This window comes from Pleurodeles waltl, chromosome 12 (genome assembly GCF_031143425.1).
Source record: "Pleurodeles waltl isolate 20211129_DDA chromosome 12, aPleWal1.hap1.20221129, whole genome shotgun sequence".
Classification (NCBI taxonomy): Eukaryota; Metazoa; Chordata; class Amphibia; order Caudata; family Salamandridae; genus Pleurodeles; species Pleurodeles waltl.
This window is the reverse complement of record NC_090451.1, coordinates 124,211,268-124,224,904: the sequence shown is the minus strand read 5'-3', so window position 1 is coordinate 124,224,904 and position 13,637 is coordinate 124,211,268. Positions and strand designations below refer to the sequence as shown.

Below are 13,637 nucleotides of genomic sequence, written 5' to 3'. Positions count from 1 at the left end.
GTGTGGAATTCTGTTGGCTAAAAAATATTAACAGCGGAATGTGAATAGGCCACACAAGACATGACGTCACTGGAAAGCTAAACAGTATGTTGGGGAGACTGGGTGCGGCAATAGCGCTGATGTCATGAATACGTGCAACTCCTCGGTTATTTTTGAATGAACTGCTCATTCATTAGATCCCACCCTAAGAAATGAGCCCACCAGTATGAACACTTGTTTCATTAGAAAATGATGGAGTCACATTGCCTATGTAGAGCAGGTGCTTATACCTTGGTTGGAAGTCATTGCTCGGAGAGTGTTGTCTTTTAAGGTGATTGCACTAGGTCCGAGCAGGTGGGAGAAGACTTGTGCAGTGACTGAGTAAGAGAGATAACCTTCAATTACCACATCACCCTCCCGACATTGTAATCATGTCCTTTAAACGGTTTATCGACTCGACTTTCCACACTGAGTGCCAAGACGCAGGGTTTCGGTGCTCATGAAGTGCACAGACACACAGAAAGCTGAAGGTAGCGTGGCCGAGCGGTCTAAGGCGCTGGATTTAGGCTCCAGTCTCTTTGGAGGCGTGGGTTCGAATCCCACCGCTGCCAGAGATGGATTTTAACAGATCTTAATGACGCATCTCCCTCCTGCCCCTTCAATTTGCATGCACAGTGACTCTACCAATAGGTCCCTAATTTTAAAACTCTTTTACAGTCTCCTTCTAAGTAAACTCCTAAACCGTGGACTCCCAAGAAATCGGCTGATGGGCGCTGCTGTTGTTTTCCTTCATTCTGCTTAGATCACCTTCAAATGGAAGGTTTAACAAATAATTTGTTCTCCCCACGCGGTCACCCCGCTCTTCTCTCTGCAAAATAAAATCGAACCTCTGTTAAATAAAGATTTAAAGCAAATTATCTATCTTCCCAAATAAAGTTGGTAAATGTGTTCTTCACAGTTATTTTAAATATCAGGTTTAAAATAAACAAGTGACGTACTCGGCAGGATTCGAACCTGCGCAAGGAACCCCCAATGAATTTCAAGCTCATCACCTTAGCCACTCGGCCATAACTACGAGCTCTCAATAACCCATACCGAAACTTTATATCACAACAGAATTGTGCACAATGGCCGTGCACACCTATATATAACTCCATGTAGTTGTATCTCTAACTGTGTGCAAAGGGCACATTGCTATGTTTCTGTCTAAGCTTTGCTTTAGGTCTGAGGTCTTAAGAACCAAAGCAGGCTCCACGAATACTTGTCTGCACAAAAAAACAAGCATTTGCAATGCGAAAGGTCTCACATTTGGGAGAGTTAGAGCTATTGGCGTTGCAAATGACAATGTCTTTTACCTAGGTTTTGGTTTTCCTTGGGAAAATTGTATGTGTCCACGTTGTGTTTTGGGGCACTTCCTGTCGCGGGCGGTAGGCCTACCCACACAAGTGCGGTACCATTTTTATCGGGAGACTTGAGGAAACATAGAATAGCAAAACAAGTGTTACTGCCCCTTGTCTTTATCTACATTTTTTCCTTCCAAATATAAGACAGTGTGTAAAAAAGACGTCTACATGAGAAATGCCCTTTAATTCGCATGCTAGTGTGGGCACCCCAGAATTCAGAGATGTGCAAATAACCACTGCTCCTCAACACCTTATCTTGTGCCCATTTTGGAAATAGAAAGGTTTTCTTGATACCTATTTTTCACTCTTTATACTTCGGCAAATTAATTGCTGTATACCCGGTATAGAAAGAAAACCCACTGCAAGGTGCAGCTCATTTATTTTCTCTGGATACCTAGGGTTCTTGATGAACCTACAAGCCCAATATATCCCCGCAACCAGAAGAGTCCAGCAGACGTAACGGTATATTGCTTTCAAAATTCTGACATTGCAGAAAAAAGTTACAGAGTAAAACGTAGAGAAAAATGGCTGTTTTTTTCACCTCAATTTCAATATTTTTTTTTAGTTCAGTTGTTATTTTCTGTAGGAAACCGTTGTAAGATCTACACAAGTTACCCATTGCTGAATTCAGAATGTTGTCTTCTTTTCACAAATGTTTAGGTTACTGGGATCCAGCATTGGTTTCACACCCATTTCTGTCACTGACTGGAAGGAGGCTAAAAGCACACAAAATCGTAAAAATGGGGTATGTCCCAGTAAAATGCCAAAATTGAGTTGAAAAATTGGGTTTTCTGATTCAAGTCTGCCTGTCCCTGAAAGCTGGGATGCTGGTGATTTTAGCACTGCAAACCCTTTGTGGATGCCAATTTCAGGGACAAAAACCACAAGCCTTCTTCTCCAGCCCTTTTTTCCATTTATTTTTTTAAAAATACATTTTTACTGTATTTTGGCTAATTTCTTGGTCTCCTTCAGGGGAACCCACAAAGTCTGGGTACCTCTAGAATCCCTAGGATGTTGCAAAAAAAGGACACAAATTTGGCGTGGGTAGCTTATGTGGACAAAAATGTATGATGGCCTAAGCGCCTCCTGCCCCAAATAGCCAAAAAAATGCCTGGCACCTGAGGGGGAAAAGGCCTGGCAGCGAAGGGGTTAAAATGCACTATTTTATTCCAATTTCTTCACTTAGCTTCAGATTAACTATTGTTCCCTCCCACCCCCTCCTTTCAAAGTGCACCAGCCACCATTGCCTGGGGTGGGACAGATTGTTTTCGATTGCAGTATGGCAGATTGTTTTGGATTGCAGTGTGGTAGTTTGTTTTGGATTGGAGTGCAGAAGATTGCAGTGGGGTAGATTGTTTTGAATTGGAGTAGGGGAGATTGTTTTGAAGTGGAGTCGGGCAGATTGGAGTGGGTCAGATTGTTTTGGATCGGAGTAGGACAGATTGTTTTGGAGTGGTGCAGATTGTTTTTTATTAGAGTGGGGCAAATTGGAGTGAGACAGATTTGATAGGGGTGGCTGGAGAGGGTTGGAGTGGGATGAGTTAGAGTGGATTGGATTCGGGTGAGTGATTTGGACTGGAGTGAGGTGGATTAGTGTGGGTGAAGTGGTCTGGATGGGGGTGGATTGTAGTGGGGCAGATTGGAGTGGGGTGGATTGAAGTATTCCGCAGGATTATGTGTCAAAGCATAATTTCAGAATTTACACATAATAAAGAAACACTGTTGTTTTGCAATATCTTAAACAAGCTAATCGTCATCTTTTGAGAAGAGCGCCCACGAACAAAAACAAAAGAAAACATGCGTGGAACGTGGGAAAAGACGATTTGGCAAAATAAAAGAAAGTTCGATTTAAATTTAAAACTTAACAGTTTTGGTTGACCTGCTGGTCATGTTTTTGCCAGTCACAAGCCTTCTGTTTGCAGGGCACTAGAAGGTAAAAGGAAAAAATAGTACCTTGATCAGGTGGGGAGCAGCGGTCAGGCACTGATTAAGCTGAATCAATCAACGCTTGGTCGCTGCTCTACAGAGAGGAACGGAAATGATGCAAGACATGCCTTGATGAATTAAGAAACTGTAAAGAAGAGTGCCACATAAATAAAAAAATGGTGAGAGACATGCGGGCTCCAAGCACTTTACTGAATACTACAGAGTCTATCAAGCGAGACCCTAAAAAGGTCAGTAGGTTAAAATAAACAAACATTGTTACTTCTAAATATCAATATTCCAAGGGCGCCTACATGGTCGTCAAGCAAAAAGTTCCTAGTGCATGGAGGGCCTTATGGTAGTTCTGAAGAGAGGCAAAGGACTTGGTCAGAGGGTGGCCTTGTTGGTGTGGTAGGGAGGTAATACCTCAAACGTTATTACTGGGGTAGGGGAGCTTCCAATTCGGAGTAATGAAAATTATCACAAAGCAATCAAGTAATTCCACATCAAAATAACAAGCGTGCGGGCTGACAACCATGCTCTCAGCATCAACGAGCGCAGAGTGAAGTGAATTTTACCATCCTCTGTGCATTTTTATTGCGAGGCTCATTTACATTTGACTTGGCGCGCAGAACGAGTGAGAACCCGGTCAATAGAAACAAAAATCATCTATTTAAAAAGTTTAGTTTCACGTGGGCCTGTTGTGCTTACTTCTTTCAGAATAGCTTTTGAACCTCTGTCCTGTGTGTGTCTGTGACTGTCACGTGAAAGGCAGTCAGAGCATCCAGGTGGGCCCCATGTCACCTGGGGCACCGCCCACCAGTGCTGGAGTTTTAAACAGCACCCGGTTGCATTTTGGGACTTGTGCCTTTTCAATGTGAGCTCAAAGACCGGGAAGTGTGGAATTCTGTTGGCTAAAAAATATTAACAGCGGAATGTGAATAGGCCACACAAGACATGACGTCACTGGAAAGCTAAACAGTATGTTGGGGATACTGGGTGCGGCAATAGGGCTAATGTCATGAATACGTGCAACTCCTCGGTTATTTTTGAATGAACTGCTCATTCATTAGATCCCACCCAAAGAAATGACCCCACCAGTATAAACACTTGTTTCATTAGAAAATGATGGAGTCACATTGCCTATGTAGAGCAGGTGCTTATACCTTGGTTGGAAGTCATTGCTCGGAGAGTGTTGTCTTTTAAGGTGATTGCACTAGGTCCGAGCAGGTGGGAGAAGACTTGTGCAGTGACTGAGTAAGAGAGATAACCTTCAATTACCACATCACCCTCCCGACATTGTAATCATGTCCTTTAAACGGTTTATCGACTCGACTTTCCACACTGAGTGCCAAGACGCAGGGTTTCGGTGCTCATGAAGTGCACAGACACACAGAAAACTGAAGGTAGCGTGGCCGAGCGGTCTAAGGCGCTGGATTTAGGCTCCAGTCTCTTTGGAGGCGTGGGTTCGAATCCCACCGCTGCCAGAGATGGATTTTAACAGATCTTAATGACGCATCTCCCTCCTGCCCCTTCAATTTGCATGCACAGTGACTCTACCAATAGGTCCCTAATTTTAAAACTCTTTTACAGTCTCCTTCTAAGTAAACTCCTAAACCGTGGACTCCCAAGAAATCGGCTGATGGGCGCTGCTGTTGTTTTCCTTCATTCTGCTTAGATCACCTTCAAATGGAAGGTTTAACAAATAATTTGTTCTCCCCACGCGGTCACCCCGCTCTTCTCTCTGCAAAATAAAATCGAACCTCTGTTAAATAAAGATTTAAAGCAAATTATCTATCTTCCCAAATAAAGTTGGTAAATGTGTTCTTCACAGTTATTTTAAATATCAGGTTTAAAATAAACAAGTGACGTACTCGGCAGGATTCGAACCTGCGCAAGGAACCCCCACTGAATTTCAAGCTCATCACCGTAGCCACTCGGCCATAACTACGAACTCTCAATAACCCATACCGAAACTTTATATCACAACAGAATTGTGCACAATGGCCGTGCACACCTATATATAACTCCATGTAGTTGTATCTCTAACTGTGTGCAAAGGGCACATTGCTATGTTTCTGTCTAAGCTTTGCTTTAGGTCTGAGGTCTTAAGAACCAAAGCAGGCTCCACGAATACTTGTCTGCACAAAAAAACAAGCATTTGCAATGCGAAAGGTCTCACATTTGGGAGAGTTAGAGCTATTGGCGTTGCAAATGACAATGTCTTTTACATAGGTTTTGGTTTTCCTTGGGAAAATTGTATGTGTCCACGTTGTGTTTTGGGGCACTTCCTGTCGCAGGCGCTAGGCCTACCCACACAAGTGCGGTACCATTTTTATCGGGAGACTTGAGGAAACATAGAATAGCAAAACAAGTGATACTGCCCCTTGTCTTTATCTACATTTTTTCCTTCCAAATATAAGACAGTGTGTAAAAAAGACGTCTACATGAGAAATGCCCTTTAATTCGCATGCTAGTGTGGGCACCCCAGAATTCAGAGATGTGCAAATAACCACTGCTCCTCAACACCTTATCTTGTGCCCATTTTGGAAATAGAAAGGTTTTCTTGATACCTATTTTTCACTCTTTATACTTCGGCAAATTAATTGCTGTATACCCGGTATAGAAAGAAAACCCACTGCAAGGTGCAGCTCATTTATTTTCTCTGGATACCTAGGGTTCTTGATGAACCTACAAGCCCAATATATCCCCGCAACCAGAAGAGTCCAGCAGACGTAACAGTATATTGCTTTCAAAATTCTGACATTGCAGAAAAAAGTTACAGAGTAAAACGTAGAGAAAAATGGCTGTTTTTTTCACCTCAATTTCAATATTTTTTTTTAGTTCAGTTGTTATTTTCTGTAGGAAACCCTTGTAAGATCTACACAAGTTACCCATTGCTGAATTCAGAATGTTGTCTTCTTTTCACAAATGTTTAGGTTACTGGGATCCAGCATTGGTTTCACACCCATTTCTGTCACTGACTGGAAGGAGGCTAAAAGCACACAAAATCGTAAAAATGGGGTATGTCCCAGTAAAATGCCAAAATTGAGTTGAAAAATTGGGTTTTCTGATTCAAGTCTGCCTGTCCCTGAAAGCTGGGATGCTGGTGATTTTAGCACTGCAAACCCTTTGTGGATGCCAATTTCAGGGACAAAAACCACAAGCCTTCTTCTCCAGCCCTTTTTTCCATTTATTTTTTTAAAAATACATTTTTACTGTATTTTGGCTAATTTCTTGGTCTCCTTCAGGGGAACCCACAAAGTCTGGGTACCTCTAGAATCCCTAGGATGTTGCAAAAAAAGGACACAAATTTGGCGTGGGTAGCTTATGTGGACAAAAATGTATGATGGCCTAAGCGCGTCCTGCCCCAAATAGCCAAAAAAATGCCTGGCACCTGAGGGGGAAAAGGCCTGGCAGCGAAGGGGTTAAAATGCACTATTTTATTCCAATTTCTTCACTTAGCTTCAGATTAACTATTGTTCCCTCCCACCCCCTCCTTTCAAAGTGCACCAGCCACCATTGCCTGGGGTGGGACAGATTGTTTTCGATTGCAGTATGGCAGATTGTTTTGGATTGCAGTGTGGTAGTTTGTTTTGGATTGGAGTGCAGAAGATTGCAGTGGGGTAGATTGTTTTGAATTGGAGTAGGGGAGATTGTTTTGAAGTGGAGTCGGGCAGATTGGAGTGGGTCAGATTGTTTTGGATCGGAGTAGGACAGATTGTTTTGGAGTGGTGCAGATTGTTTTTTATTAGAGTGGGGCAAATTGGAGTGAGACAGATTTGATAGGGGTGGCTGGAGAGGGTTGGAGTGGGATGAGTTAGAGTGGATTGGATTCGGGTGAGTGATTTGGACTGGAGTGAGGTGGATTAGTGTGGGTGAAGTGGTCTGGATGGGGGTGGATTGTAGTGGGGCAGATTGGAGTGGGGTGGATTGAAGTATTCCGCAGGATTATGTGTCAAAGCATAATTTCAGACTTTACACATAATAAAGAAACACTGTTGTTTTGCAATATCTTAAACAAGCTAATCGTCATCTTTTGAGAAGAGCGCCCACGAACAAAAACAAAAGAAAACATGCGTGGAACGTGGGAAAAGACGATTTGGCAAAATAAAAGAAAGTTCGATTTAAATTTAAAACTTAACAGTTTTGGTTGACCTGCTGGTCATGTTTTTGCCAGTCACAAGCCTTCTGTTTGCAGGGCACTAGAAGGTAAAAGGAAAAAATAGTACCTTGATCAGGTGGGGAGCAGCGGTCAGGCACTGATTAAGCTGAATCAATCAACGCTTGGTCGCTGCTCTACAGAGAGGAACGGAAATGATGCAAGACATGCCTTGATGAATTAAGAAACTGTAAAGAAGAGTGCCACATAAATAAAAAAATGGTGAGAGACATGCGGGCTCCAAGCACTTTACTGAATACTACAGAGTCTATCAAGCGAGACCCTAAAAAGGTCAGTAAGTTAAAATAAACAAACATTGTTACTTCTAAATATCAATATTCCAAGGACGCCTACATGGTCGTCAAGCAAAAAGTTCCTAGTGCATGGAGGGCCTTATGGTAGTTCTGAAGAGAGGCAAAGGACTTGGTCAGAGGGTGGCCTTGTTGGTGTGGTAGGGAGGTAATAACTCAAACGTTATTACTGGGGTAGGGGAGCTTCCAATTCGGAGTAAGGAAAATTATCACAAAGCAATCAAGTAATTCCACATCAAAATAACAAGCGTGCGGGCTGACAACCATGCTCTCAGCATCAACGAGCGCAGAGTGAAGTGAATTTTACCATCCTCTGTGCATTTTTATTGCGAGGCTCATTTACATTTGACTTGGCGCGCAGAACGAGTGAGAACCCGGTCAATAGAAACAAAAATCATCTATTTAAAAAGTTTAGTTTCACGTGGGCCTGTTGTGCTTACTTCTTTCAGAATAGCTTTTGATCCTCTGTCCTGTGTGTGTCTGTGACTGTCACGTGAAAGGCAGTCAGAGCATCCAGGTGGACCCCATGTCACCTGGGGCACCGCCCACCAGTGCTGGAGTTTTAAACAGCACCCGGTTGCATTTTGGGACTTGTGCCTTTTCAATGTGAGCTCAAAGACCGGGAAGTGTGGAATTCTGTTGGCTAAAAAATATTAACAGCGGAATGTGAATAGGCCACACCAGACATGACGTCACTGGAAAGCTAAACAGTATGTTGGGGATACTGGGTGCGGCAATAGGGCTAATGTCATGAATACGTGCAACTCCTCGGTTATTTTTGAATGAACTGCTCATTCATTAGATCCCACCCAAAGAAATGACCCCACCAGTATAAACACTTGTTTCATTAGAAAATGATGGAGTCACATTGCCTATGTAGAGCAGGTGCTTATACCTTGGTTGGAAGTCATTGCTCGGAGAGTGTTGTCTTTTAAGGTGATTGCACTAGGTCCGAGCAGGTGGGAGAAGACTTGTGCAGTGACTGAGTAAGAGAGATAACCTTCAATTACCACATCACCCTCCCGACATTGTAATCATGTCCTTTAAACGGTTTATCGACTCGACTTTCCACACAGAGTGCCAAGACGCAGGGTTTCGGTGCTCATGAAGTGCACAGACACACAGAAAACTGAAGGTAGCGTGGCCGAGCGGTCTAAGGCGCTGGATTTAGGCTCCAGTCTCTTTGGAGGCGTGGGTTCGAATCCCACCGCTGCCAGAGATGGATTTTAACAGATCTTAATGACGCATCTCCCTCCTGCCCCTTCAATTTGCATGCACAGTGACTCTACCAATAGGTCCCTAATTTTAAAACTCTTTTACAGTCTCCTTCTAAGTAAACTCCTAAACCGTGGACTCCCAAGAAATCGGCTGATGGGCGCTGCTGTTGTTTTCCTTCATTCTGCTTAGATCACCTTCAAATGGAAGGTTTAACAAATAATTTGTTCTCCCCACGCGGTCACCCCGCTCTTCTCTCTGCAAAATAAAATCGAACCTCTGTTAAATAAAGATTTAAAGCAAATTATCTATCTTCCCAAATAAAGTTGGTAAATGTGTTCTTCACAGTTATTTTAAATATCAGGTTTAAAATAAACAAGTGACGTACTCGGCAGGATTCGAACCTGCGCAAGGAACCCCCAATGAATTTCAAGCTCATCACCGTAGCCACTCGGCCATAACTACGAACTCTCAATAACCCATACCGAAACTTTATATCACAACAGAATTGTGCACAATGGCCGTGCACACCTATATATAACTCCATGTAGTTGTATCTCTAACTGTGTGCAAAGGGCACATTGCTATGTTTCTGTCTAAGCTTTGCTTTAGGTCTGAGGTCTTAAGAACCAAAGCAGGCTCCACGAATACTTGTCTGCACAAAAAAACAAGCATTTGCAATGCGAAAGGTCTCACATTTGGGAGAGTTAGAGCTATTGGCGTTGCAAATGACAATGTCTTTTACATAGGTTTTGGTTTTCCTTGGGAAAATTGTATGTGTCCACGTTGTGTTTTGGGGCACTTCCTGTCGCAGGCGCTAGGCCTACCCACACAAGAGCGGTACCATTTTTATCGGGAGACTTGAGGAAACATAGAATAGCAAAACAAGTGATACTGCCCCTTGTCTTTATCTACATTTTTTCCTTCCAAATATAAGACAGTGTGTAAAAAAGACGTCTACATGAGAAATGCCCTTTAATTCGCATGCTAGTGTGGGCACCCCAGAATTCAGAGATGTGCAAATAACCACTGCTCCTCAACACCTTATCTTGTGCCCATTTTGGAAATAGAAAGGTTTTCTTGATACCTATTTTTCACTCTTTATACTTCGGCAAATTAATTGCTGTATACCCGGTATAGAAAGAAAACCCACTGCAAGGTGCAGCTCATTTATTTTCTCTGGATACCTAGGGTTCTTGATGAACCTACAAGCCCAATATATCCCCGCAACCAGAAGAGTCCAGCAGACGTAACAGTATATTGCTTTCAAAATTCTGACATTGCAGAAAAAAGTTACAGAGTAAAACGTAGAGAAAAATGGCTGTTTTTTTCACCTCAATTTCAATATTTTTTTTTAGTTCAGTTGTTATTTTCTGTAGGAAACCCTTGTAAGATCTACACAAGTTACCCATTGCTGAATTCAGAATGTTGTCTTCTTTTCACAAATGTTTAGGTTACTGGGATCCAGCATTGGTTTCACACCCATTTCTGTCACTGACTGGAAGGAGGCTAAAAGCACACAAAATCGTAAAAATGGGGTATGTCCCAGTAAAATGCCAAAATTGAGTTGAAAAATTGGGTTTTCTGATTCAAGTCTGCCTGTCCCTGAAAGCTGGGAAGCTGGTGATTTTAGCACTGCAAACCCTTTGTGGATGCCAATTTCAGGGACAAAAACCACAAGCCTTCTTCTCCAGCCCTTTTTTCCATTTATTTTTAAAAAAATAAATTTTTACTGTATTTTGGCTAATTTCTTGGTCTCCTTCAGGGGAACCCACAAAGTCTGGGTACCTCTAGAATCCCTAGGATGTTGCAAAAAAAAGGACACAAATTTGGCGTGGGTAGCTTATGTGGACAAAAATGTATGATGGCCTAAGCGCGTCCTGCCCCAAATAGCCAACAAAAATGCCTGGCACCTGAGGGGGAAAAGGCCTGGCAGCGAAGGGGTTAAAATGCACTATTTTATTCCAATTTCTTCACTTAGCTTCAGATGAACTATTGTTCCCTCCCACCCCCTCCTTTCAAAGTGCACCAGCCACCACTGCCTGGGGTGTGACAGATTGTTTTCGATTGCAGTATGGCAGATTTTTTTACATTGCAGTGTGGTAGTTTGTTTTGGATTGGAGTGCAGAAGATTGCAGTGGGGTAGATTGTTTTGAATTGGAGTAGGGGAGATTGTTTTGAAGTGGAGTCGGGCAGATTGGAGTGGGTCAGATTGTTTTGGATCGGAGTAGGACAGATTGTTTTGGAGTGGTGCAGATTGTTTTTTATTAGAGTGGGGCAAATTGGAGTGAGACAGATTTGATAGGGGTGGCTGGAGAGGGTTGGAGTGGGATGAGTTAGAGTGGATTGGATTCGGGTGAGTGATTTGGACTGGAGTGAGGTGGATTAGTGTGGGTGAAGTGGTCTGGATGGGGGTGGATTGTAGTGGGGCAGATTGGAGTGGGGTGGATTGAAGTGTACCGCAGGATTATGTGTCAAAGCATAATTTCAGAATTTACACATAATAAAGAAACACTGTTGTTTTGCAATATTTTAAACAAGCTAATCGTCATCTTTTGAGAAGAGCGCCCACGAACAAAAACAAAAGAAAACATGCGTGGAACGTGGGAAAAGACGATTTGGCAAAATAAAAGAAAGTTCGATTTAAATTTAAAACTTAACAGTTTTGGTTGACCTGCTGGTCATGTTTTTGCCAGTCACAAGCCTTCTGTTTGCAGGGCACTAGAAGGTAAAAGGAAAAAATAGTACCTTGATCAGGTGGGGAGCAGCGGTCAGGCACTGATTAAGCTGAATCAATCAACGCTTGGTCGCTGCTCTACAGAGAGGAACGGAAATTATGCAAGACATGCCTTGATGAATTAGGAAACTGTAAAGAAGAGTGCCACATAAATAAAAAAATGGTGAGAGACATGCGGGCTCCAAGCCCTTTACTGAATACTACAGAGTCTATCAAGCGAGACCCTAAAAAGGTCAGTTAGTTAAAATAAACAAACATTGTTACTTCTAAATATCAATATTCCAAGGACGCTTACATGGTCGTCAAGCAAAAAGTTCCTAGTGCATGGAGGGCCTTATGGTAGTTCTGAAGAGAGGCAAAGGACTTGGTCAGAGGGTGGCCTTGTTGGTGTGGTAGGGAGGCAATACCTCAAACGTTATTACTGGGGTAGGGGAGCTTCCAATTCGGAGTAATGAAAATTATCACAAAGCAATCAAGTAATTCCACATCAAAATAACAAGCGTGCGGGCTGACAACCATGCTCTCAGCATCAACGAGCGCAGAGTGAAGTGAATTTTACCATCCTCTGTGCATTTTTATTGCGAGGCTCATTTACATTTGACTTGGCGCGCAGAACGAGTGAGAACCCGGTCAATAGAAACAAAAATCATCTATTTAAAAAGTTTAGTTTCACGTGGGCCTGTTGTCCTTACTTCTTTCAGAATAGCTTTTGAACCTCTGTCCTGTGTGTGTCTGTGACTGTCACGTGAAAGGCAGTCAGAGCATCCAGGTGGGCCCCATGTCACCTGGGGCACCGCCCACCAGTGCTGGAGTTTTAAACAGCACCGGGTTGCATTTTGGGACTTGTGCCTTTTCAATGTGAGCTCAAAGACCGGGAAGTGTGGAATTCTGTTGGCTAAAAAATATTAACAGCGGAATGTGAATAGGCCACACAAGACATGACGTCACTGGAAAGCTAAACAGTATGTTGGGGAGACTGGGTGCGGCAATAGCGCTGATGTCATGAATACGTGCAACTCCTCGGTTATTTTTGAATGAACTGCTCATTCATTAGATCCCACCCTAAGAAATGAGCCCACCAGTATGAACACTTGTTTCATTAGAAAATGATGGAGTCACATTGCCTATGTAGAGCAGGTGCTTATACCTTGGTTGGAAGTCATTGCTCGGAGAGTGTTGTCTTTTAAGGTGATTGCACTAGGTCCGAGCAGGTGGGAGAAGACTTGTGCAGTGACTGAGTAAGAGAGATAACCTTCAATTACCACATCACCCTCCCGACATTGTAATCATGTCCTTTAAACGGTTTATCGACTCGACTTTCCACACTGAGTGCCAAGACGCAGGGTTTCGGTGCTCATGAAGTGCACAGACACACAGAAAGCTGAAGGTAGCGTGGCCGAGCGGTCTAAGGCGCTGGATTTAGGCTCCAGTCTCTTTGGAGGCGTGGGTTCGAATCCCACCGCTGCCAGAGATGGATTTTAACAGATCTTAATGACGCATCTCCCTCCTGCCCCTTCAATTTGCATGCACAGTGACTCTACCAATAGGTCCCTAATTTTAAAACTCTTTTACAGTCTCCTTCTAAGTAAACTCCTAAACCGTGGACTCCCAAGAAATCGGCTGATGGGCGCTGCTGTTGTTTTCCTTCATTCTGCTTAGATCACCTTCAAATGGAAGGTTTAACAAATAATTTGTTCTCCCCACGCGGTCACCCCGCTCTTCTCTCTGCAAAATAAAATCGAACCTCTGTTAAATAAAGATTTAAAGCAAATTATCTATCTTCCCAAATAAAGTTGGTAAATGTGTTCTTCACAGTTATTTTAAATATCAGGTTTAAAATAAACAAGTGACGTACTCGGCAGGATTCGAACCTGCGCAAGGAACCCCCAATGAATTTCAAGCTCATC

At 43.0% G+C, this 13,637-nt stretch overlaps 4 non-coding genes across 4 annotated transcripts; all 4 read left to right on the top strand.

The window, feature by feature from the left end:
* Nucleotides 1-508: 508 nt before the first annotated feature.
* TRNAL-UAG (transfer RNA leucine (anticodon UAG)) lies at nucleotides 509-590 on the top strand. Its single transcript has one exon. It is a non-coding gene; the product is annotated as a tRNA-Leu (tRNA).
* Nucleotides 591-4,710: 4,120 nt separating this feature from the next.
* Nucleotides 4,711-4,792, top strand: TRNAL-UAG (transfer RNA leucine (anticodon UAG)). The gene has a single exon. It is a non-coding gene; the product is annotated as a tRNA-Leu (tRNA).
* A 4,120-nt stretch (nucleotides 4,793-8,912) lies between these two features.
* TRNAL-UAG (transfer RNA leucine (anticodon UAG)) lies at nucleotides 8,913-8,994 on the top strand. The gene has a single exon. It is a non-coding gene; the product is annotated as a tRNA-Leu (tRNA).
* A 4,122-nt stretch (nucleotides 8,995-13,116) lies between these two features.
* TRNAL-UAG (transfer RNA leucine (anticodon UAG)) lies at nucleotides 13,117-13,198 on the top strand. The gene has a single exon. It is a non-coding gene; the product is annotated as a tRNA-Leu (tRNA).
* Nucleotides 13,199-13,637: the final 439 nt, after the last annotated feature.